This window comes from Ambystoma mexicanum, chromosome 13, assembly GCF_040938575.1.
Source record: "Ambystoma mexicanum isolate Mex_15411 chromosome 13, UKY_AmexF1_1, whole genome shotgun sequence".
Lineage (NCBI taxonomy): Eukaryota > Metazoa > Chordata > Amphibia > Caudata > Ambystomatidae > Ambystoma > Ambystoma mexicanum.
This window is the reverse complement of record NC_090938.1, coordinates 677,708,682-677,732,450: the sequence shown is the minus strand read 5'-3', so window position 1 is coordinate 677,732,450 and position 23,769 is coordinate 677,708,682.

Sequence of the window (23,769 nt, the reverse complement as noted above, 5' to 3'; positions counted from 1 at the left end):
AAGGACATAAATCATGTATAAAATGCGACAATCCCCCTGTTGCCTTCATCACAGGGTACGCCACGATATTGCACTGTGATTCTGATGGTAGCAGAATTCCTTGTTTAACTAGAGTCGCAATTATTTATTTTTATTTTATTTATATATTTATAACGCGCCGCAGCTCGCAAGCATCAGGGCGCGACAGAAACACGAAGACTGAAGAGATCACGGGACTACGTAAAACAGAGAGGAGAAGGACTCAACATGAGTCCGAAGCTGAGATTGTAGCAGATTGCCGAAAGAGTAATGTTTTCAGCTGCTTTCTAAAGGAAAGATAGTTACTTTCCAGCCTAAGATTAGCCGGAATATTGTCTTATAAATGCCCTCACCTGCCTCTATTCACAGGGGATATTGCCTTGCTCTCTGTAAAATTGCTCCTGGTTTGAGCTTTATCTTCACTGCCCCTATTCCTTTCAAGAGCCCCATGTCATAGGGACTTGTGGTCCATAAGACACTGGGGACCCTTGGCAGCTGTGGTTGAAGCATCATCGCCTACCTCCATGTAGCGTACCTTCACCCAGTATGCAATGCTAATCTCGAATACCATTTTGTGATCTGAGCGATTGTCCTGAAACAGTTCTTCATCAGTCACAGTAGTCAACCTGTACCCTTCTCCAACTGCAATTATCATCCTCCATGACCGTCCAGGGTCATCCGTCACATGCACTGTTATTCTCTCTTCTCCCACTATTACTGCCTCTAGTTCTAGTGGCACCACCATCCCTTCTGGCCAGTCAAATGGTAGTTCTGGTCTAAATATTTACTCATTGGGAAGGCGTCATAGTTTTCCCTGAATCCCCGGGAGCCATGCTATTATCACTTCCACTCCATAATGGAATAGCTCCAAATCTGCTGGCAGCCCCCTCTGTACCGTACGTCCACAATAAGCCTGAATAATTTCCCTGACATTCAAAAGGTGAATCCCAGGTTTGGAACACACTATCCCTTGGTCTGTGAATGAGATGGTCATGTTAAGTTTACTTATGATGTCCCTTCCCATTATGTTCACTGGTGTATTCGTCAGGAATACAATAATGGTAGAGCTAAGTCATGCTCCGCTATAGAAAGTGTAATATTGTCTGTAAAAGGAAACAAATCTGTCACCCCAGAAAATCTCTGCACATTCATGGAATCACCTGACATTGGATACCTTCCCTCCCTTATACAGGATCTAGTCACCCTGTATCTACGAGGAAGGAGAAAGTCTTGTCACCTATCGTCACCCGTATAAGTGGTTCCTCTGACGGGTTGGGTGTAATCGATAGGATGGAACATATCTGGTCCATCTGTGGGCTTTCCTATTGTGGATGCAATGACATTCTGTTCCCTGTGAATGGGTTGCCCAACCCACTGTCACCCCTCCCAACTTCTAAATGGGAGATTTTCCCATTGAATCTGCGTGTTTCACTGTTCCATCATTTGGTTGTGTCGCGTGCAGTGATTGCATGCCCCTCTGCATCTGCAGTGCAGTTGGTGCCTGTGAATATGATTGTGCGGGTCCCTGAATCTGGGGTGTCTGCGCCATGGGCTCGTATGCCTGTGTGTGTGCATCCGGGGCCTGCATTTGTCGCTCTGTTTGGTCTTGGGCATAGTAGTCAGTCTGTTCTCCCTGATAGGTGGGCTGATATTGCATTCCCCCATTCTGTTGCACCCCATTCCCTGCTTCTACACACTCGAGAAATGTGCCCCATCTGTCCACCTACCCAATACTGGTGTGGCCCTCCCATTGGTCTCTGATAGCCCTCTGAAAACCCTCTTGGCCTTGCTGCATCTGATACCCATACCACCTTCATCTGGGTGGCCCTCCTCTTCCTCTAAACCTGTGGTATATGTCGCCCACCCCATAAAACCTTCTCCTGGTGGTCTGTACTGTGCATGCAGTATACCTGGTCCTTCTGCGCTTATTAACATTGCCCCTTCCATAGCATATTTTGACAATTTCTACTGCACGAACTTTGCCTCTTCCTGCTTTCTGTCCTTGTGCTTTTTTCTCATGTTATCTTGCATTAGCCTACAATAATGTACCATATTAAGTTGAATTGCAGACCACGGTTTAGCCTCCATTCCCACTAACATCTTGAGCTGTTTTTACACCTGCTCAGGTAACCCTTGACATAATATATGATAGAACAACCCCACTGTTTTATGTCATGGTTCACGTGTCTCAAGTCGCCATTTCTCTTGAACAGTCTGAATATACTGTAGGGTGTCTTCATCTTCCCCCATTTTGCGTGACATAATCGCACTGATGTCCGAAGTGTCTGGGTACAGCCCCCTTAGAGTGCGCCACACGGCTGCTCAGCAGTTGTTAAACAGCGAGCCATCGTGCACCGTATTCTGTGCTGTTACTCCTGGGTAGCCAGCCCTTTTCCATACATCATCCGCAACCACCCTGAGAATGGCCGAAAGTAGGTTTTTCATGTCACCCACTGCTAAGGACATCCCTGCTGTCAATCTCTCTGTCTCATATATCAATTTCCCAGCTCCCGTGGTCAACAAAGGTAACTTACACCTCAAGTTATCCTTATTGATCTGTTACCATGGTATGTATTGTGGTCATCCCCCTCCTTTCTCTAATAGTAGACATTGTGTCAGTCCTGTCTTTCCACCTTGTCTCCATGTGTCTTTCGTAGCGGTGAACACCCGTGCCAATTCTCCCCTCCCTCATGCTGGGAGATCTCAGAGCCTTTGCGTGTATGGGGCAATGCTAACTGCGCTCTGCGATATATCCCTGGAATGCTGCAATCTATCGCCCCTGTCCTCTCTTAGTCCAACTGTGCCCTTATTGTCTCCCTGCATTGTGTCTCGGTCTGGGCTCTCCATACTTCTGCACTCCCCCTCACGGAGGAAGCAATGTCATCTTTATCTATTCACGGGGTAGCCCTGCTATGTTTTCCGCCTCAGTCTCCTATCTTCACTTGTACTTCCTGCACATATCGCTTATCTCCTTCCCTGCGCCGTCGCTCTCTAAGGAGCTGCTCCACTTCTAACTTCCTTTTGTCCTTCTTTATTTACACTTGCCTTTCCCTCTTCTTCTGCTCTCCTTCTTGCCATATCCAAAAAGCTCTTTCTGCCTCTGCGCTTCCCGCTCCTCACAATCTCTGCCTTCTGCCTCTCCCTGCGTTCTCTTAAATTCTCTTCTTCCTCCTCTTTCTCTCGTCTCTCCACATCTTCCATTACCGCTGCCCATTTTCTTGCTTCATCTACACCCTTGCAACCCACTGCTTCTTGGTTAGGGCCTCCTATCTCTCCTGCTACATGTGCATCGAGTTTAAGCAGTATTTGTCTGCCTACCCACTCATTCAGAACTATATGCTTCGGTCCCTCCATGTTGTTCCTTTTTACTTGTGCCAAAGTCTCACTGCACTCTGCCTTCACTGCCTGCACTTTGAGCTCCCTTAGTCCTTGTTCAGTCTCGTCCTGCCCCTCGCTCTTACTATATCCTGGAGCTGCGAATATGGGATTGGTATACCCTGCTGCTGCTCTTAATTCCCTCACTGGGTATAATTCCTGTGCCCCCACTGTGGCGCCTTTGCTTTCGCATTCAGGAGGAGGAGGGGGAGTAGGGGCTGAGGGCTTTTCGCTGCTGGCCTCCTGTTGGTTCAACATCCAGTGATGCCGCGCCACGTCACTCCCATCATCCTAAAACATCTTCCACAGCTCAAATATAGCAATTCGCTTGCTCAGCTTTTCCCCCTTGTAAACCTCGCATATGCACGTATAATGGTTGCTGCACACATTCGGAGAAGCTCCCTCCTTTTGGCCATGGCTTAGGTAGTTTACCCTCTGTGCCTCGTGTCCATTCAACGCTATATTTACAGATCTTGTCCTTATAGCGTGGAAGGGATTTGCACATGTGCTGTAGAGGCGTATCCTTGGGTTTACCGGAATACATTACTTCAATACTTACTTGACCCCAAATCATGGTTTTCGACACTACTGCTGTTACCAGACAAACTCACTTTATTTTAACTTAACACCAAATGTTCAGATAGGTGTTCGAGCCACAGAAATAACCAGCCTCTCTGGCTTTACACCAATGCCCTAGGAGTGCTCCTCACACTGCCCTTCTGCAATTCTCTGCCTCCAAAAGCACACCCACCACTCCGTTAGCAACGGTGCTGGTGCTTCCGTGGTCCCCACTCCCATAGAGTCCTGTGGGACTCTATGGAAATGGGGAACAACATTTTACCAGCGCCTGACATTCCGGGCCGCCGGGGTTGTAGTCTCCCGGTGGCACCGGGAAGTCAGGAGCCGGTAAATTATTCCGAGTCCGTGGCAACTCGCCGTCAGCACCGGCAGGGTTACCGCCGGACTCGGAATGAGGCCCATTGACTTTTCATACACACTCATGTGCCCTAACGTTGCTATATTAGAGCAAATCTCCACTTCATTCAATTTAACACCATCTCCAATTTTGTATTTTTCAGCCTATGTATTCTTTCGCAATTTCACACTCTGCCTGAACACATTCTTTCTGTTTGATCATTACACCTCTCTCATTAAGCGAGTGTAGGTATAAAAGATATGGGGAGCTCTTTGTAGCGAACAGAATATGCATTGTATACTGACATTAGCCCTCCTCCACAGCTAGACTACTTTATTCACCCATTTCCAAGATGGCAGGCACGGTTTACAGTAATGAGACCGTGTCCATAAGTCCAACTGTTGTGACAGTCACATGACCGAAGCCATACGTTGACGTGGGCAGCCAAACTAGATAACAGTGATGGCGCTCGCACTTTGCACACATGGCTACCGGTACCGCATAAGAGACGTGCCGTACTATAACCTTCCCATTTAAAGAACATCATAGATAACACCCCAATACCCAGCTCGGTCGTGATAATTAAAGCACTACACTCAGGATTATGTAGCTAACCATGCCCGTTATTCTTTAGGGTATAGGCACGTTCTAGAAGGACATGCAGTTTCCGTAAGAATGGCAATACATTCCGGTTGGATGGTTTACTTTTGACCTACTGGCACAATCTCAACATCAATCACACGCCCAGCGTGCTCCCTGACTTGCCGCTGTGATAGGATAACACGCTATGCGCACGGATAATCACAGAATGATATTCAATGTAAGATGCCCACGCACGCCTCAATCACTACAGGCACACGCATCACTCACCTCGATGAGGGATGCCAACAGTCAACCATAATAAAACAGACTTATTCGATGGAATATTTAGGTGCGCTTTCACTGGTGATGGACTCAGCAGAATAGAGAATATAGCATTAATACAAACCCGATAAGAACACTGAGCAACTGGATGCTGACACACTAGAAATAATACTGCCATTTTGTCCCTTGTGGTTTGCAAATTTTTCTCTAAATGTTGTCTCTTTTCTTGTGCTTCCTGTCTTGTGGCCTACTCTGACTGACGATTTATTTGTGATTTTTGCTGATTTCATTTTGCATTTGATCATGTTGATGTGTATTACTTTTTATGATTCCTTATGATCGTACCCAATACCACCTTTCTCAAATCCTTACTATGGCAAACTCTAACCTGAATTATGACACGGTTGTATTACTGATAACATGCACCCCCTTTGCACAGGCATGATTGCTTTAATGATTTGCCATTGACCCACGGTTTTGACTGGTTTGTTGGATCGTGATACAATGCTGGTTGACACTGTAATGACCAGAATATCAAGTTATGCCCTGATGAAGGACTATGTCTAAGTCTGAAATGCTTTGGCACTTGGTGCCTCTGCACTAACAAATAACTGAATAAATCTAAAGATTTTTGGAATAAGAAGAATTGAGAATTCAATTGAAAAACTCTTAACTACATTGGAACAATGCAAGATAATGTTCTAAACCTTTCAACAAAACCACGTAGTGGATTTCAGCCCACACCGAAGGCTAGATAGCCTTGGTACTTTCCCTCTTTTTGTGCCCAGCACAGAGGAACATATCAAAGGGTATGCATCCCACTTACACAATTTCTTTAATTAAAGAAATGTATTTTGAATGATATGATATGATAGGCTATTTTTTTTTTTTTTTTTTTTTATTGTTTAATCACATTGGATTTTTACAATACAGGTCATCTCATCATTTCATACGATTATTTATCCGATCAGTTTGTCGCTTTCTGTGGGCAATTTGTGATTTGCGGGTTCATTTGATGGATGTTGTGGTCACTGTTGTATTTGTTCTTGGTGACACCCATTGTTGTTGAGTAGTTGTTGGTCGATGTATTCTAACATTTTTGCTGCTGCAACTTGCCATGTGATTTTATCACCCCCAATGAGCCTGCACCACCAGGTATTTTCCTCGTGTAATATGTTAAAACCGGGCATGTGTGACAAATACTGTTGTCTAATGAAATTCGTTGCTGGGCATGACATGAGCAAATGTCTTATTGTTTCTTTGACAGGGTGGCTGGCATTGTTGCAAAAACGACAATCGTTAGTTGCTGTTTGTCCTCTGATATGAAGTATCTCATTTGTTTTCATTATGTTGAGTCGTGCTCGTAAAATTAAATTTTGCGCCTTTTTATTTGGAAATTGGTTTATGAAGCCTTGCAACTCGTTTCGTTTCAATATATTATGTGGTAAGTGAGCCATAAGTTTCGATCTTGTTGTAACGTCGATCGTCATTGCCCAATCTGATATGATAGGCTATTTATAACGTGCTTAATACTCAGAGGTGTCTAAGCACGGATGCAGGGATCAAACCCGTGTAGCTCTGTATCATCTTGCATCCAAGGCGAGCACGTTGCCCCTGAGATATCCTCCAGAGAGTAACTATTTTCAAGTGAAAACAGAAGAACCAGCTGTACCCAATCACCAATTACGCATTTAAGTCCTCCCGCATTAAACCACCCATAGGTGGACTATTGGGTAGTGGGTGCACCTCCCTAGCCTCATGGGAAGGGGCTCCCCCTTGGGAAGAAGTGACAATACCGTCCCAAATCGTCACAATTGATAGTGGCTGTTTCCTACGGTAAACCTGAGGAACTGTCTGTGGGCCTTGTGGATTGGCACATGGAAGTAGGCGTCCTGTAAGTCCAGTGACGCGAGGAAGTCAATCAGTGGCACTGCTTTGATGACATCAGCTAACGTGATCATCTTGAATTTTTGCCTTCTGATGGATTTGTTGAGAGTATGCAGATCTAATATCGACCTCCACGTGCCGTCTGACTTCTTTATTACAAAGAAGCGGAAATAAACCTCTGGTAGCTAGGGTGGAGGAAGAAGGCAGAGACATGGAGGTAAGGAACGCCATGGCACCCCACGGTTTGTTCAACCTCAACTGCCCAACAAGGACAAACAATAATACATTCTGGAAAAGAACTGTCAAACAGAACGGTGTGTGTGCAGACACACACCCAGCTACAACAAAACCCCTTTTCCCCTTTGATTTTTTCGGTACTCTTTGAATGGCTTGTTTGATGAGCATCTTATTTACCTCGTCCATTAGGACGTTTAGATGCGGTTGTTGTCACAGTGTCTGGAGGAATATGTGGCAGGTTTTCTTTGAATTCTAACACATGTCCTTGTTGAATTATGTCTAACTCCCACTTGTCTGTGGTCATTTTCATCAATTTCTAGAGATGATTTTGGAGGTTGCCTCCCACCTGTGTTCGTATTTTCGTTGCAGCAACTGGCTCAGGCATGTCAGACATGCTTTTGTTGTCTCCCTCTTTGGGATGTTGTTCCCTGGCTTCTTCTTTCTGGGGCTTTATATTAATTCGACTTGTATTGGTATACTTTTCGGCACCCTTGTGAATAGTCGTTATGACTCACCAGCGGGACTGGTACTGACGGCTCCTGGCAGTGCTTTCCAGCGGTCCAATCACCGGCAGCAGCTAAACCTAGGCCTAGTAATTCTAGGTCTCCTCACAAGAGGGAGATCTTTCTTTTAATGCACCCCTCTATTAGTCTTAATAATTTAAGACAGAGGTTAATTATCTGAAAGCGTGGGTAGAAGAACCAGTAACATCAGTTGGCGCCAGCTGGAATAAAAGGACAGGTCTCAGTGGGGAATACCAGAAACAGACAAGAAAAAAAACAAGTATGTAACTAACCTTTTTGCCTCTGGACGCCATTTCTAGGAACTGGATGTCGGCGTGATTGGTTCTTCTTAGCAGGGGGCCTCTATAGAATGGAATAGGAGAAGGTACGGAACTAAGCGTGAACGGGAATAGAAATTGAGTATAGTATCCAGAATGCTTCCTTACCTATCATGTGTGAGAACAAGGAATCAAGGAGGAAGGAGTAACAGGACGTTCCAAGGATTCCAGTAGGAACAACAAACGAGAAGCGGAATAAGGAGGGGAGTAAGTGATGTTGATAGGACTTAAATTTGCAGGTGGCACAAGGATGATCTAGCGACCGGGATGGTGCACGTGTTGTTCAGCAGAACATCTCTAGTCCTGTCCACTAGCTCCATCAGAAATCAAGCAATAATCCGAAGGCAGTCCGTTATACAAAGTGAGTTGGCAGTGTGCGGGCAGCAGAGGGATCCAAACGGCAGGATAATGGAGTCCGAGGGTGGAGCAAAAGGTCAGCGATGATCGTGGAGCAGAAGTACAAAACGTTTAGCAAGCAAGGTAAGTGTTCAAGGCAAAAGTCGGTACCGTGTAAGCAGCAATATTAGGACTATGCAGAGAGGGAGTCTATGGCAATGACGACTGAAACAGGTACAAAAAATCGAATAAGACTATGACACCGAAATCACAACTTCAATCAGAAGCAGTTGTGTCCATGCTCCGCCGAGTTTTATGGAGTATAGGAGGCGGGGCGTGAAGCGTCATTGCCAGTCATGTGATCGCTTTTACGTCTGGTTCCCTTGGCAATGGAATGCACGGAAGCCCAGCACCTTCTCAGGTGGGCGCGTCCCCAGCATCGCCTTGGCAACCTCCAGCATTGCAAGAAGGAGGAATTGCTAATGTGAGGGAAATGGGCTAATGATGAACTGCGAAGTGAAGCTGCAGGCAAAACATGTTGAGAGTGTCGTGAGATCATGCCAGCAGTGCAAACCTTTCTGATAGGACTTTCCTCCTCTGGTTGTGTTCGTAAAGAGAATCCTGATGCCCCACAAAAGGGTCGAAAAGTGCATTTGGATTGGACCGACATAAGTGATCTGGTGGTGTCTGTTTCAATTTTGATTCCCTTTAGTGCTACATCAATTGTTGGCCCGAATAGCTGGTCTCCCACAAAGGTCATGTCTAGTACCTTTGCCTGAACGTCTGTTTAGAAGTCTGTGCACTTCAGCCATGCTTGTCTGCGAAGAACTGTCCAGTTTCCAATTTGTTTAATCCCCACTTCCGCCATGTCCACCGCTATGTTTATTGTGTGGTTGGACACCTCGTCTCCTTCAAGTAGAACAGTGAGTGCCTCTTTACGCTTGTCATCATCCGGCAAGTGTTCACGTATTGCGGCCATCCTATTCCACATTTCACGATCATAGCGGGCCATAACGGCTAATGAGTTTGCTGCTTTAACTGCTGTTGCTGCTACGGCTAGGATTTTCTTTCCAAAAGCATCCGCTTTTCTGCTTTTGTTATAATAATAATAATAATAATAATAATAATAATTTAGCATTTATATAGTGCTACAAACCCTCAGGTATCTGAGCGCTGCTTATTATTACCCACGGTTTGTGGTGCTCATTTATCGACCTCGGAAGGAGGAAAAGCTGAGTTTGGCCCTGCCGGGATTCGAACCTGTTGTCTAGCATTTTGAGCTGGGTGTGGGACTTCCTCCCTGCTGACTCTGGAGTTAGTGAGACGTAAAGCACTTGGGAGAAATGTCAGGCACCCAAACCTTTTTTCAAAGCTGCCCTTTAATGCCGGCTCTGAGAGTTTTTTTTTCATGAGAAGGAGACCCTCCTCCCAAACATGGTCTAAAATTGGTATTGGCATTACCGATTTGTGCTTTTATTGCATCATATCGAAAAGGAAACAATCCTTGAGCTCCGAAGGTGTCAGTACAATGTCTGTGCATGCTTTTGCCATCATTGCATGAAAGGCTCCTACTTCATCATGTGGTGACTCTCTCAGTGGTTCATCTGGAATGGAATGTACGCCCGCATCCTCGTCATCCCATTCGTCCTGTGGTACGGAATAGGATGAAGTGGAATCCGTCTCGCCTGCATCCACATCCGTGTCTGTTTCTGGTAGCTCGCCTTCTTCTTGCTCTTTATACGAGGAAGCAAGAGGTCTTATGGGGGAATCTTGTGACCGTGCTGGCGAGTTGCGAGTTCTTACCAGTGACATTGTTGAGGATGATCACCTTGATTTTTGTGTCATTTTGTGTGGAGAAGGTGACCTGCTATGCGGGGACCTTGATCTTCTGCACTTTGATGACCTGTTTGGTGAGCCTGGAATAGGCCCTGTCTTCATGCATGCAGGATGACTTAGTCCAGAAGGGCCCAGCAGTTCAGGTGAGTATGTTGGTTGTTCTTGCGTGAGCTGTAACGATTTGTCCAGCTGGGCTACTAATGTTTGGAGCAAGGTTAGCACCTGTAGAGAAAGAAGCATTTGAGGATTCATCAAATCCTGATTTTGTTGTGGGGCCAGTGGCTTTAGTGGAGGCAGTGGGTCGGAATCGTTGTCATCCGAAAAGACTGGAGAGTATCCTTTCTCAAATTCTGAATCTATCTGATCTTCCAGAATTTGTTCCGGCAAGATGGAGGAGACTGGTGATAGCGAAGGTGTTCTTCTGTTTTCTGGTGTGTATTCCACCTGTTCTGTGGTTTTTACTGGTACAGGCTTTGGAAGCAATGCTTTTGGGATTTTAAGAATTATTGCTGGTACCCCTGTGTCCCTGGGAGCTGTGTCCTTGAGAACGTTTTCAGTTGCCTCTTTGCAGACTTTCTCTGCAGATATTTTCTCTGCAGGTTGCTGCTGAGCAGGGGCTTTCCCTGGTTTTCTCTTTTTCTTGCTGTTCCTGTGATTTTTCCCTAGTTTTCTCTTTTTCTTGTTGTTCCAGTGACGGTTTGGCCTTTTTTTGTTTTGATGAGTGTTCCTGTGTCGATGACGTAGAATTTTGCGTAGCTGACGGCGAACTTGATGTGACTGATGCCTTTTGCATCGACTGGGCCGCCTTCGTTGTTGGTGTCTTTTTGCTTGATTCTGTTGACTGTGACTTTTTGCTTCATTTGATGACAGTGTCAGTTTTGTCCTTAAGGACAAGACCGTCGAGACAGACTTTTTATGGATCGACAAAAAGGTTGTTGTCGATGGAGTGGTAGAAGGAGCTTATGCCATCGTAGATGAGCGTGTGGGTATTGTCGGCGACACCCCTTGTACTGTTGACAAGGATTCTAGTCTTCCCATGGACGGTGTAGTAGACAGAGCCACCAACTGAGTAACAGCTTTTGTTGTTGACATAGTAGTTGGTTTTGGAAGCGGCCTGTGTCTTCGACAGAGATGCTATCGCCGACTGAGATGCCATCTTGGCCACATGCATGGGTTTATGGACCGTCGACCATCGAGGACAAGGCCCTGTCCGACACAGTTTTGTGCGTTTCCATGCCCGTTTACGGGGTATCGTCATCATCGTTGCATGTGCCGTCGACGAACGGTCCGTTTGTGTAGCGAGGCCTGATTTTTCTGGCCTCTGCTTTTTAGTGGAGGATGGTGGTCTCTCCCCTGATCTGGATTTTTTATGAACAGATGGTTTGCAAGGGACCCTAACTGCCACACTATCTCTTAAGGGTTTGGCTCTGAAAGTGTGGCATATTTAACAATCTTCCGGTTTATGATTGGGGTAGAGGCAATAGATGCACTCAGTGGGCCTCATTACAACTCTGCCGGTCCTGAATTTACGTGCCAGTAATTTGTTTACTGGCACGTTTCCGGCAGAGTACAACTTTGCCGATGGTGTAGCCTGATTTACCACCATCCACGAGCTGGAGGCAAATAAGGCACCCCACCAGCAAAAAACTCCCTCACACATTTGCTATGCCACAAGCTTCAGCTAGCTTAAAAAGAGACTTTTTGGAGTTTCCTTCCATTTTAATCCCACTCCACTTATCTGATTTAAGAAGGAGGCTGAAGTTTTCTTAGCTGTATGAGTAGTACTGACTGAAGTTTTCTTAAGTGGACAACTGTTTTCTCGCAGAAGAAAAAAGTTTAGAGGACTGCTCAGCACGACGTGCGGTTAGAATCTGAAGATGGCCTCCGCGTGGATCTAGATACACCATGTCCTATTGGCAGAGGGTGAATACAACCAAAGGGACAGTAATCCTGCTGGCAGAGGTGGCTGGCTGTGTGCGCGAGCACGATTGTGAGAATGATCAGACGCTGCCCTGGTGCAGTTTGTTGACTTGGGCTTGTGGTAGTGTGGGCTCCCTTCCCTGTGGGTCTGGATGCTGGAGGCTCGGGTGCCAGGGACGTCATTTGGGGGTCACCAAGGGTCGCAGTCTCGATCTCTGTGTTCATCCTTGCTACCCCTGTAAAAAACAAAATGGATTTTTAAACTTTTTTTGAACTGAAGCTCCTGGAGTAACGGGGGCCCCGCCACACCAGGGCTGGGGGGCCCCAACACAGTCTTCACCCATCAGGGTGCAGCACGAGAAGGAAGCTCTCAGTAGGGATTGGAGCTGACCGTGACATGTGGTACGCATGTGTCACATGCCACATTCAGCTCCAACCCCTTTTCCTCCGGCTTCCTCCCGGCTCATATACAGGAACCAGAACCTCTCCCAGCTTCCTGGTTCCTGTTTGTGAGCTGCACGGAGGAGCCAAGGGTGGCTTGGAGTGACAAACCGAAGCTCGAAAAATAGGTAAGAAGGCTTTTAAAAAAAAGAAAACGTGATGTGTATTTTGCATGTGTGAAGTGCATGTCAGATGTATGTATGTGCTATGGGTCAGTGAGATGTGGGTGAATGAGATTAAATGTGATAGTGTTTGTGTTTGATGTTCTGGGTGGGTGGCCGTGTGCCTATGTAGATAATGCAGTGAGAGTGGACGTAAGAGAAGCTGTATGAGTGAGTGACTGGTGGGTGAATGAGTATGAATATGATAGTGTGTTTCAATGTTCTGGATGGGTACGTGTCTGTGTGGAGAATGCAGTGTGAGTGAGGTGCATAGGTCAGTGAGTGGTGGGTGAATGAGTAGGAATGTGATAGTGTTTGTTTGAATGTTGTGAGTGGGTGGCTTCTTTCCTGTGTGGAGATTGCAGTGCAAGTAGACGTGAGAGGTTTATGGGTGAGTAAATGGTGGGTGAGTAAGTAGGAATGTGAGTGTGTGTGTGTAATTGTTCTGGGTGGTTGGGTGTCAGTGTAAGTGTATGTGAGAGAAGGTATATGGGTGAGTGACTGGTGGGTGAATGGCTATGAATGTGATTGTGTGTGTAGATGCTCTGGGTGGGTGGGTGGGTGGGTGCATGCCTGTGTGGTGAATGCAGTGTGAATGAATATGAGAGGAGATGTATGGTTGGGTGAAAGGGGATGCGTGCGTGTGTGTGTGTGAGTGTGTGACTTTGCATGTTTTTCTTGTATTTTCGGGCAAAGCCAAGTTCATGTGTGTCATTACTTGGCTAGACTTGCATTTTGGTACAGCCAGTCTAGCCATTACTTACTGTGGTATGACATGTATCACTCGTCATCTTTGATAAAGCAAGCATTATAAGTAGTGTTACCTTGCTAGACTGATCTTTAAGTGTAGCGGCCTGTATTTTCTTACTGTAGCATGACCTTTTATTAACTGAGCATCTATGATGAAGCAAGGATAATAAGTGTTCTTATGGGCCTAGACTGGTTTATGGAACCAGTTTGGACTTGTTTTCTTCATGTAACATGTTACTTTTAATGGCCAAACCAACAGGAGTATTTTCTTACATAGGGATACTGGCATATATTGGCAGAGCCAGATTTGTGCCTAGGTCCAGTAATGATACTATAAAAAAATCTCAAAGCAAGCATAAGTATGTTCTTATATGGGAATACTAGCATATATTGGTGGAGCCAGCACATAAATGTATGTGCACAGCCAGCATGAAACAGATTTTTATACTGGCATATATTGAAGGGACGGGCATGACAATGCATTGGGAAATGCGCTTGTGCACTTTTGGTGACTTGAATCTATTGTTCTTCTTTTATTCAAGTTACCCTACACCCTACAAAACTGATTGCAAATTGCCTGGCCTTCCACCCAAATTTCCAAAAAAAGCATCCTGTGTAATTCACCATTTTAACCCATTATTCAAACCATTTTCTCATGGGAGGGCGAAGAATCCCCCTTTTCCCCCCAAACCCATTTTCGATAGTTCGGACCCTCTTGCTATGCTCGCTCACAATCACATGTTTATGGCAAATATTTACACCCTCGATTGAAACAACTCATCAGCCACCACTGGTGGCTGGTATATTTTGGGACCAGGCACCGCCCCCTTCTTTCTACGCTAGGTGAAACATTTAAGCTTTGATTAAAAAAAATATTTACTTCTTTCATTTGGAGTAGTGCATGCCCCTGCAGTGGCATAATCATCATGGACATTGTGCACACGTGGTGGTTCGGGCCAGCCCGGGGTGTGGCGTGCCTTGTGCTTTGTTAAGGAGCTTTGGACGAGGAGGGCTCATCCTGGCTCACAGGGGGGGGGGCACATTTTGTTCTACGCCACTGATTGGGCTCTGCCCACCTTGAACGCATTGAAGTGTGATGTGAATGGTTCAGAGGGGCCGCAAACTTGACCAGGACCCTGCTTTTGTGGAAATGGGATTAAGAAAATAAGCGTTGTACACAGAGTCTCAGACGTGAGAGAGGGATGGAGTGACCCACCCCTCCTCACTCTAACTATTTCTTGGAAAGGGCTTTGTGGAAGTTTCATTCATAGGCCTGGGGGGGGGGTCATTGAATAATGCACCTTGCACATAAAGCTCTGAAAATCATAGATGCATTGTACCCCACTCTTGAGGGAAGTGCAGCCCCCACAGCCCCACACCTCACCCCATTAAAAAAGATTGTAGAAGAGTCGTGTATGAAAGGCTAGGACATTAAGGTGTTATGTTCGGCTCTGGGTTGTGTGGGATAACATGTGGTTGCTTGTCACATTACTTAGAGATAAATGCACAGGAGATAGATGGCCTCAGCTTACACCCGCACAATAGATTTCTTCTACTGTAGTGGTAGCGGACTCTTAGATACATTTATAACCAGGACATTTTGTTGATATTAAATCCTGGTCAATGGTTTAATTTTCAGTCCTTGCTCATGCAGCATTTTGCTCCTTGGTAAACAGACATCGCACGCCTCCCCAGGTCAGTGCTAGTTTGGCTTGTTGAACATATCAATGCCACAGTTAACGAGTACTTCTGTGTCCATTGATTTATAGATGTTTCATACACTAGCTGTAGCCTGCGTTAGATATTTCGATTACCGTGTTACAAGTACTGCATTATGTTTTACATATAGGCTCTATATCGAATCTGGAAAATGACATTCCCCAAATGTGTGATCATGGACAAATCTCGCCTTCCTCTGTGCCTGTTCCTATATCTGACTGAAATGAGAGCACCTGAAAACACGGGCGTAAGACGCATTTGAAGGTTGTGTGCCATCACTTTGCGTGATGTCACTTGGGGCTGGGGTCAAATGACATCACTTCCTGTGATGTCATCAGAAGTCATGGGCTGATGTCACTTCTGCTACCCCAGGCATTTTGGTGAAATGACGTCCCTGTCAGGTGTGATGGTGGAAATGCATTGGAGGGACAGGGCCTCCCTGTCCTTGTCCGGTAGTCCTTTTTCATATGTGTTCTGTATTGTTTTTTGCCCAGGAGTCCACGTGGGACTCCTGGCAGTGCAGCTCTTCATATGTTTGGTTTGGTGTACAGACCCTAGGGATACCCTTATGGCACCCATGGGTGGGGGGGTACAACCCTATGCCCCTAGTGTATGTTTTTGGGCACCTGTGTGTGGCCCGCAGAACAGGGTATGCTGGTGGCAGCTCCATGCTGAATTTGACAGGTGCTCTGAGTATCCTCCATTTTGGGGATACCCAGGCCCTGCCATTGTAACCAGTTGATTCCTGATTGGAAACAAGATTGCCCCTGTGGCCTCTTTTTATATTGCCTGTTACCTTGTTTTTCCCAAAGTCCTGGGAAGCCCTGCCTCTGTCCCTTTCCTCTGACTGGCTGTTGGGTGGAAGTTCCATATATGGTATTGTGGGGAGGTCCAGGCCAGACTGTATGTGGTGGGTACACCCTGTGGGTGGGACCTGGGTGAATGGAGTCTGTGACCAATATGCACTTCTTGTTGTGGATGTCTGGTATCTGGTGTTTGACACAAAGACTGAGACAGCCCTACCCAAAACTGATATGCATGCAGTCTGGAGTGCTGAATGGCTGGGTACCTGTCCCAATGCACATTCCTTGTTGTGAGTATATGAGAGGGAAGATAATGGCCTGAATGCACTGTAAGGCTGATTGGATGCCTGCCTGCTGAATGCCCTTCTGAGTGATTGGTTGCCTGATTGTGACCCAGCAGAATGAATGAGAGACAGAACAGTATATGTGGGGCCTCTCACTGCTAGAAATCGTTCAGAAGCTGAAGTTGATACTTGATGCTTATCCTTGAAGCCCAGCTGGAAGAAGAAGACTTGCTGCTGCATTTGCTTCAACCCGATCCAAAAGCTGTCGAGTTTGTTGAGTAATCATCCGACAGATTACCTGTTTAGGAGACCTCCTCCCGAGCTACGAGGGACCATCGAGCACCGCTAACCTTCGCGGAAGCTCCCTGGAAGTCAGCCTCTTGACAGGCTGGCGACCGAAGATGGGGACCACCGAGGAGAACTAAGAGAAGGACCGGACATTCCGTCCACCGTCGTCAACTAGGATTCGCAAGTTTGCTATAACCGCTGGAGACCCATCGAAGCTGTGTTGCCCAGAAGCAGGGTTCGTTTGACGCCGTACCGCTGAAGACCGGAGCCGCAATGCTCCATTGATTAAGAAATTCGAATCCAAGGACTCTCTCGCCAGCGCCGCCGACTGCTTTGTCCCGCCAGAGAAAGTCGAGGCCGCCAACACGCGAAGGACAATCCGCCAGTGGGTTTTCCACCAACTGATGACCACCGAGACGCCGGACGACTCGAAGCCCTTGCTGGGCCAAAGATCTTCATCGACTCCTTGCGGAAACAAACACTCATCGTTGAGGTGTACCCCACGCCTCATCTTGCAGGACGTTTTCGACCGATCGTCAACAAGCACCGCAAGAACCGAAGCTGCTGCCGCAACTTTAGTGTACACCCATTTTCCCTCGTGGGATCTCGACGATCCGTGGCTCCTGTCTTAAAGGGAGCCACTCAGGAAGGATCCGTCGATGACCCGATGTTGAACTCTGCTATTAGAGGTACATTGGGGTGTAGAACTGTTATAGAAGGAAATAAGACTTAATTGACAATATATGGACTGGGCTTGTCAATATCTTTATTTACAGGTTGCCCAGGTGGGGGGATCCTCATACAGAATTGTGCCTAGTGGTAGGGGCCCAGTATTCTGCCTATTGTTTTAACCAACCTGCTTTCCTCCTATGTCTATTGTTGGTTCACATTATTAACTGATTTGTATGACATTTAAACTGAGTACAGTTGATGCATTTTAAAGAAATCAAAGTATAATCGTGGTACCACATAGCAACTGTATATATTTGCCATTGTAGATTAACCTGAGCACAAATTGTGTTATTGTGTATATAACCTTGAAACTTATTTATATAAAGACTGTGTTATCACTAACATAGTGTGTGGACATTCCTTTGTGGGTGCCTGGGGACTACACTGTACTTAAGAACCAGCCTGCATCACCTCCTGAGAGCTAGGCCTTGATTGCTCGCCCATGTTTACCAAATAGAGAATCTTGGCTGGGGTCCTCTGTGCCTCTCCTCTGCCATATAGAGAGTAGGAGTACAGGCACCCCCCTCAACGTCTTTACATTGGGAACCCCGTATGCATTGAGTGGCTTGGCATGGGTTGCCTCACACAGCACCCCATTTCTCCTTGGGTCATCCTGGCCCTGCAGTTTCTTTTCTTTGCTGGTGTGGGCCGGACTGCTGAGGCATTTCTGCTGGCTCTTCCGGGTTTCACATCCGAGTACTGGAAGCATCTGGTTGGCTGGCTTTGCCTTGGGTGCTGCTACCTTCATAGGTGAGTCTATGGGGAGTTTTATATATCATTAAGCACTCTGGGATTTGGGCTCAGGGCTGTGAAGTAAAATATGTTCTAGGCTTTATTAGAGTGGTATATTTTTGTTTTTGGATCCTTACTGAGCCTTAAGTGCTCCTCAATCCTGACGCTCTTTAGCATGTCCACAACTAGAGTTAAAGCCTGTAAAGGCAATACATTTCCCATACTACCAGTGACTGCATGTATGAACCCCCCCTGCCCAAGACCAGCTGCTTAACGGAGGTTATAGCACTGAGTGCCCGAAGGAAGCAGGATATTAGATCATGTTTTTCTACCGATGAAGATGATTCTGGCTGTTTGCAGGCCTTTTCACCAGGTATTGGAAAAATACCCATTAAGCTGACTACTGATATTGAAGAGAGGGAGTGTCCCTTTAAGAAAGACTTTATTGAAAGCTGTGTCCAAGGATTTTATGTTATGACGCCATCTCTGACTGTTTCTGGTACGCCTAAAGATGAATGAGTCCCTGATCAACTAATATTAGAAAATACAAAGATGGTTATTTTGGAACCCCCTGTGCAATCTTCTCTTGAATTGCTGGAGGGAAGAGACGAATAAACCAGCCAATTTGATCTGAGTAGTCCTACCCAATGGCGGCCAATTAAGGACAAGATAATCGAAACAGCTTAATTTATGCAAAGAATGTACAGACTTCTGCCTGTGGGTAGATATAATGAACAAACTCGCAGTGCAATTCCGGCCAGTGAAAGTGGATAAATCCTGCCAATGGAGTCAGTCCACAGATACGAAAGATCAGATATCCCAAACTGATATAAATCAGAATTCTCAAATATCCCAATGCAACCAGACTCGCTTGGCCCTCCTGGGAAAAAATCAACTCCTAGTGGATGGGAAGAGTATAACTACCAGGGTTACTGGGGATAAACCGTGATAGACAACCGTGGAACTGGAGAAACCAAAACAGCTTTCGGATAAAAAACCTGTGAAATAGTGAAAATTGTTATTCAACTCGCAAGCTCGGGCTCCTGATATACCCATTACAGATGGAAAGCATGCTCAACCATCTGTGCTACTTATCCAGGCTGAAGAAGGCGAGGGTGCACTAGAGTCTAGACGCTGTATCCCATCTTCAATAGAATATCATTAACCCTATATTGTCTCCCCGGAAACCTACATATTGGCAAAACACTTATGCCCCCAATTGCTGACGACTTAATGAAGAAAACTGTTATGGACCATAGACATGTTGTCATTACTAATGTGGAGACTTCAGTGGTACATTAACCTAGGGATGCTTTGAGGAATAAGGTGCTGGCATGGCTATGTCAAAAGACTGGGCCAGGAGACAGGAGTCGTAAGAATGTCAGACCTTAAAATTATTGGAAGGGTTAAGTTAAATCAGTAGTGCACCCAGAATGGCAGGGACTGTATACTGGTGGGTTGTGGTATAAGTAATCTGCCATCTTTTTTGTCCACCTGTAATGACATGTCAAGAGTCTCATCTGACTTAATGGGGGTCATTCCGAGGTTGGAGGTAAGGGAAAAACGATGGTGGTAAAGGATTACCAGCATCGCTTACTGCTACGGACAATTATGACCAACCAGACCGCTATTTATGGCACCGTAAAGTACGATGCCGAAAATAGTGGTCAGGGCGTGCGCACGCGACACACCATTCCGGCATTAGCGGCATGCCGTAAACAGGATAATATCACAAGTGTCGTGGACATGCAAATAACGGCCTCCTGAAGGCCGAAAAAGTGCTTACCGGCATGGTGTTAATACCGGCATCACCGACCAGGCGTTAAGAACCCTGAGCAGTGTTTCCAAGAGCCACAGGTGCACACAATCAGCACAGGTGGAGGCAATGGAGTCAGGGCCAGTACAAAAGGAGCACACCCACACACCACACCCCCCCCCCCACACCAAGATTATACCAATAGTAGTAGCATTACTGGAGCTGGAGGCCCTGCTTGCAATGCCTCAACAACAACAACAACAACAACAGCAGCTGCCACCACAGAGGAGTCCTGGAGGAGAAGGAGGGTGAGACAGGCCCAACTTGCCTCACCAGTGCAGCCACTGTTACCACGCCGGCAGCCCCCAATCCCTCCCATCAGAGCCACCCCCTTCAACCTAACACCTGAGCAGATCCACACCCTGTACCGGCTTGACCGTGACACCATCACCACCATAGTGGATCTGATACATAACAACATAGTGAGCCTAATAGAAATACGCACCGCCATCACCCCTCTACTGAAGGTAGTGTCTTTGCTCCACTTCCTTGCCACAGGCACCTTCCAGCACACAGTGGGGCACATGCACGGCATATCACAACCCTTATTTTGGATGCCCTCCTCAAGCACACAAGGGACTACATATCCCTACCACGGACTCCCCAGGAGATATTCGATACAAAAGTTGCCTTCCATGAACTGGCAGGCATGCCAAATTGTGTAGGTGCCCTCGACTGCACCCACGTGGAGTTGGTGGTCCCGCATGCTATGGAGGTGGTGTATCGCAACCGCAAGCAATACCACTCCATCAATGTGCAGATGGTATGCAACACCAGCAGGATCATCACACATTGCTGTGCCCGATATCCAGGATCAACTCATGACTCTTTGGTACTGCGGAACTCCACACTACCATGCTACATGGAGCGACATGCTGGACGACGTGCCTGGCTGCTTGGTGAGTTGCCTGACTGGGCCATGGCAGTGCATTGGGGTTGTGAGGTGGGTGGCTGCATACTCCACCTGGGTGGGAATGGGGGGTGCATACTCCACCTGGGTGGGAATGGGGGGGTGCATACTCCACCTGGGTGGGAATGGGGGGGATGCATACTCCACCTGGGTGGTAATGGGGGGGAGGCATGCTCCACCTGGGTGGGAATGTTGAGGTAAGTGCACAATGTGCACATCACCGAAAACTGTGCCCCAAAGCAACTGAACTGGTACATGACAAGTAAGGCTGACACCTATCACTACATGACTAACAGGTAACCAGCCCACATGCCACAACACATGCACCACTCATCAGCGGCCCTCACACACCGTAAGGTCATCCTGCACTATGCACTGCATATGCACTATGTTGCTGCCTCCAGCATATCACCACACAGGACAGTCATCCCTGGCCGTGCACTGAACTGCTTCAAACAGGGATACAACATTTTGTCACTGGTTTGGCACGCCCATAGGAGTGCTGCATGTCACCATGGAACTGATCAGTGCAGAATGCCCAATATAGAACTGACTACAGCCAACGCTCCCTACTACCAAATTCCACAGAACACTACTCATCACTGATTTTACATCAACACTGCTGTATGCATATACGATGCACGTGCAACAAGATGTCAGTGCACACCATGACCCATCTTGAAGATGCAACCCACACCATTAGTCCATTGCACAGGACACATAGCGGGGCCAGAAATGGGGTCAATGCATCCAGGGACATGTGCGTGTGGGCACAAATTACCTGCTACCATGTGAGACTAGTACAGATGTCCTACATGAATGTGCGAACGCTTACCTTCATTCCACTCTCATGCAGGTGATGGTGGCTATCCCTTGAAGCCGTGGCTCATGACCTCTGTCCGAAACCCACAGAACAGGCACGAGGAGGACTACAATTGTTCCCATACCCGTACATGTGTGGTGATAGAGCAAACCTTTGGCCTGTTGAAGGCACGATTTCGCTGCCTCAGCCGGTCGGGTGGGGCACTCCTCTACAGCCATGAGAAGGTGGCCAAGATCACCATGGCATGTGTAATGCTGCACAATATGTGCATCCGTCGAAACGTGTCCCTGCCCCCTGACATGGAACTGCTACCACCTGATAATGATGAAGGGGAGGAGGAAGATGTGGCAGGACATCATCACGGTGCCGATGCACAGGAGGGATGTGCCATGCGGCAGTAATTGATTGCACAATATTTCTGACACACAAGTCAGCAGATGGTGACATAATGTTAGGACGTAAGGCACTGGTGTGGAGATACATGTACACTATGCACTGTGCAAGATTAAATGACACATGCACAATGATGAATGTCCACTCTGGTTATTTTTTTGTAACACAACCGGTGTATTAAATGTGAAAATATCAATGTTAAAAACAAACCCTCCACCAACCTCACCCCTCTCCCCCTCCCCCCACAACTCCCCCACACACCCTCCCCCCCTCCCCCCCAACTCTCCCACACACCCTCATACCCCTACACCTCCCCCCACAACTCCCCCACACACCCTCACCCCTCTCCCCCTCCCACCACAACAACTCCACACTGGTCCCATAGGGTCCACGTAGCCCACATGTGGCTGCCAGTATAGTCACTCTGCGCTCCCGGAGCCATGGGGAGGCATGTCCCGTCAGCGCTCCGCATGGAGCGACCGATGGAGCAGGCTGGTCTGGGTGGAGTTGCTCGTGGATGGTGTCTCCTCATGCTGAGGCTGTTGGCCAGGATGAGCAGCCTCCAAAGCATCGGCTATGCGGCCGAGCACCTCGCAGAGGCGGTTAGTGTTTTCGGTTATGGACTGGCCCAGTGCCCTCAAATCAGCACGCCACTCCTCCCTGGCCTGGCGATTGTCGTGAACGAATTCTGTTATCAGGGCAGTGAGCTGGTCAGCCCGCTGTGCATCGGTGGATGAAGCAGTGGCCCTGCTGGGGATTGGGCTGACATGTCCTGCCGGTGCTTCCTCAACGGGACTGTACACAGGACTGCCATGTCCCTGTGTCTGTCCTTGGTCAGACTGCTCCAGTGTGTCGTTCTCACCAGAGTCACTGAAAGATATCTGGGGGTTTGAGAAGTCTTCAGGGGTGTGCACGACTTCTACAGTGTTGTCCTCAGTTGCTCCCAGATGTCAATGGGGCTGTCCTCAACTTCGAGGGGGCCGTGGCTGCCACCTCCCCAGCCACACTGGACTTCTCGGACTGTAGCATTGGGCAGGTGTCTGCAGGCAGTGCAGGGGGGGGGTGGGGGTGGTGCACCCTCCACGGGCCTTGCTGGTGCTGGTGGTGTACGTCCCAGTGTTGTCTTTGTTGCTGGGAGACGGCGGCCCCTGCCTTGGCCCCTGGATGTGCTGGGGCGGTTGCTCTCCTGCTCCTCACTGTCATGCTCACTGCCTGTGGGGGTGGAAGAGGGGAACAGCGTGAGTGATGTTTGGATAGCCAGCATTCATACATGGCTACGATAGCACATTCAGACAATTGTGGGTAATCGCCATTTGTGTAGGGAACAGCACGTCATTCCATACTTTGGTGGTAAATGCATGCATATGTCGGTGTCACTCATGTTGGCCAGGTACTGTGCTGTCTAACATGCACACTGTTTACATCAACTACCCTGTGTGCCTCATGGAATGAGAAACTTTGTGTGGTATGTGTCATGTACGTTACGGCCTTGCAACTGGCAATGGTTGGTTCTCACTTGCTTCGGCATGATTTACTGGGGGGGGTGTGTGGCCGACCATGGCGTGACTCTTTGGCCAGATGTTAGCAGTGACTTTCATGACATTTGCCTTAGCAGTATTTACTTTGGACACTCACCTCCATTAGCGGATGATGTCGCGCCACACTCCATTTATCCGACCCCTTCAAT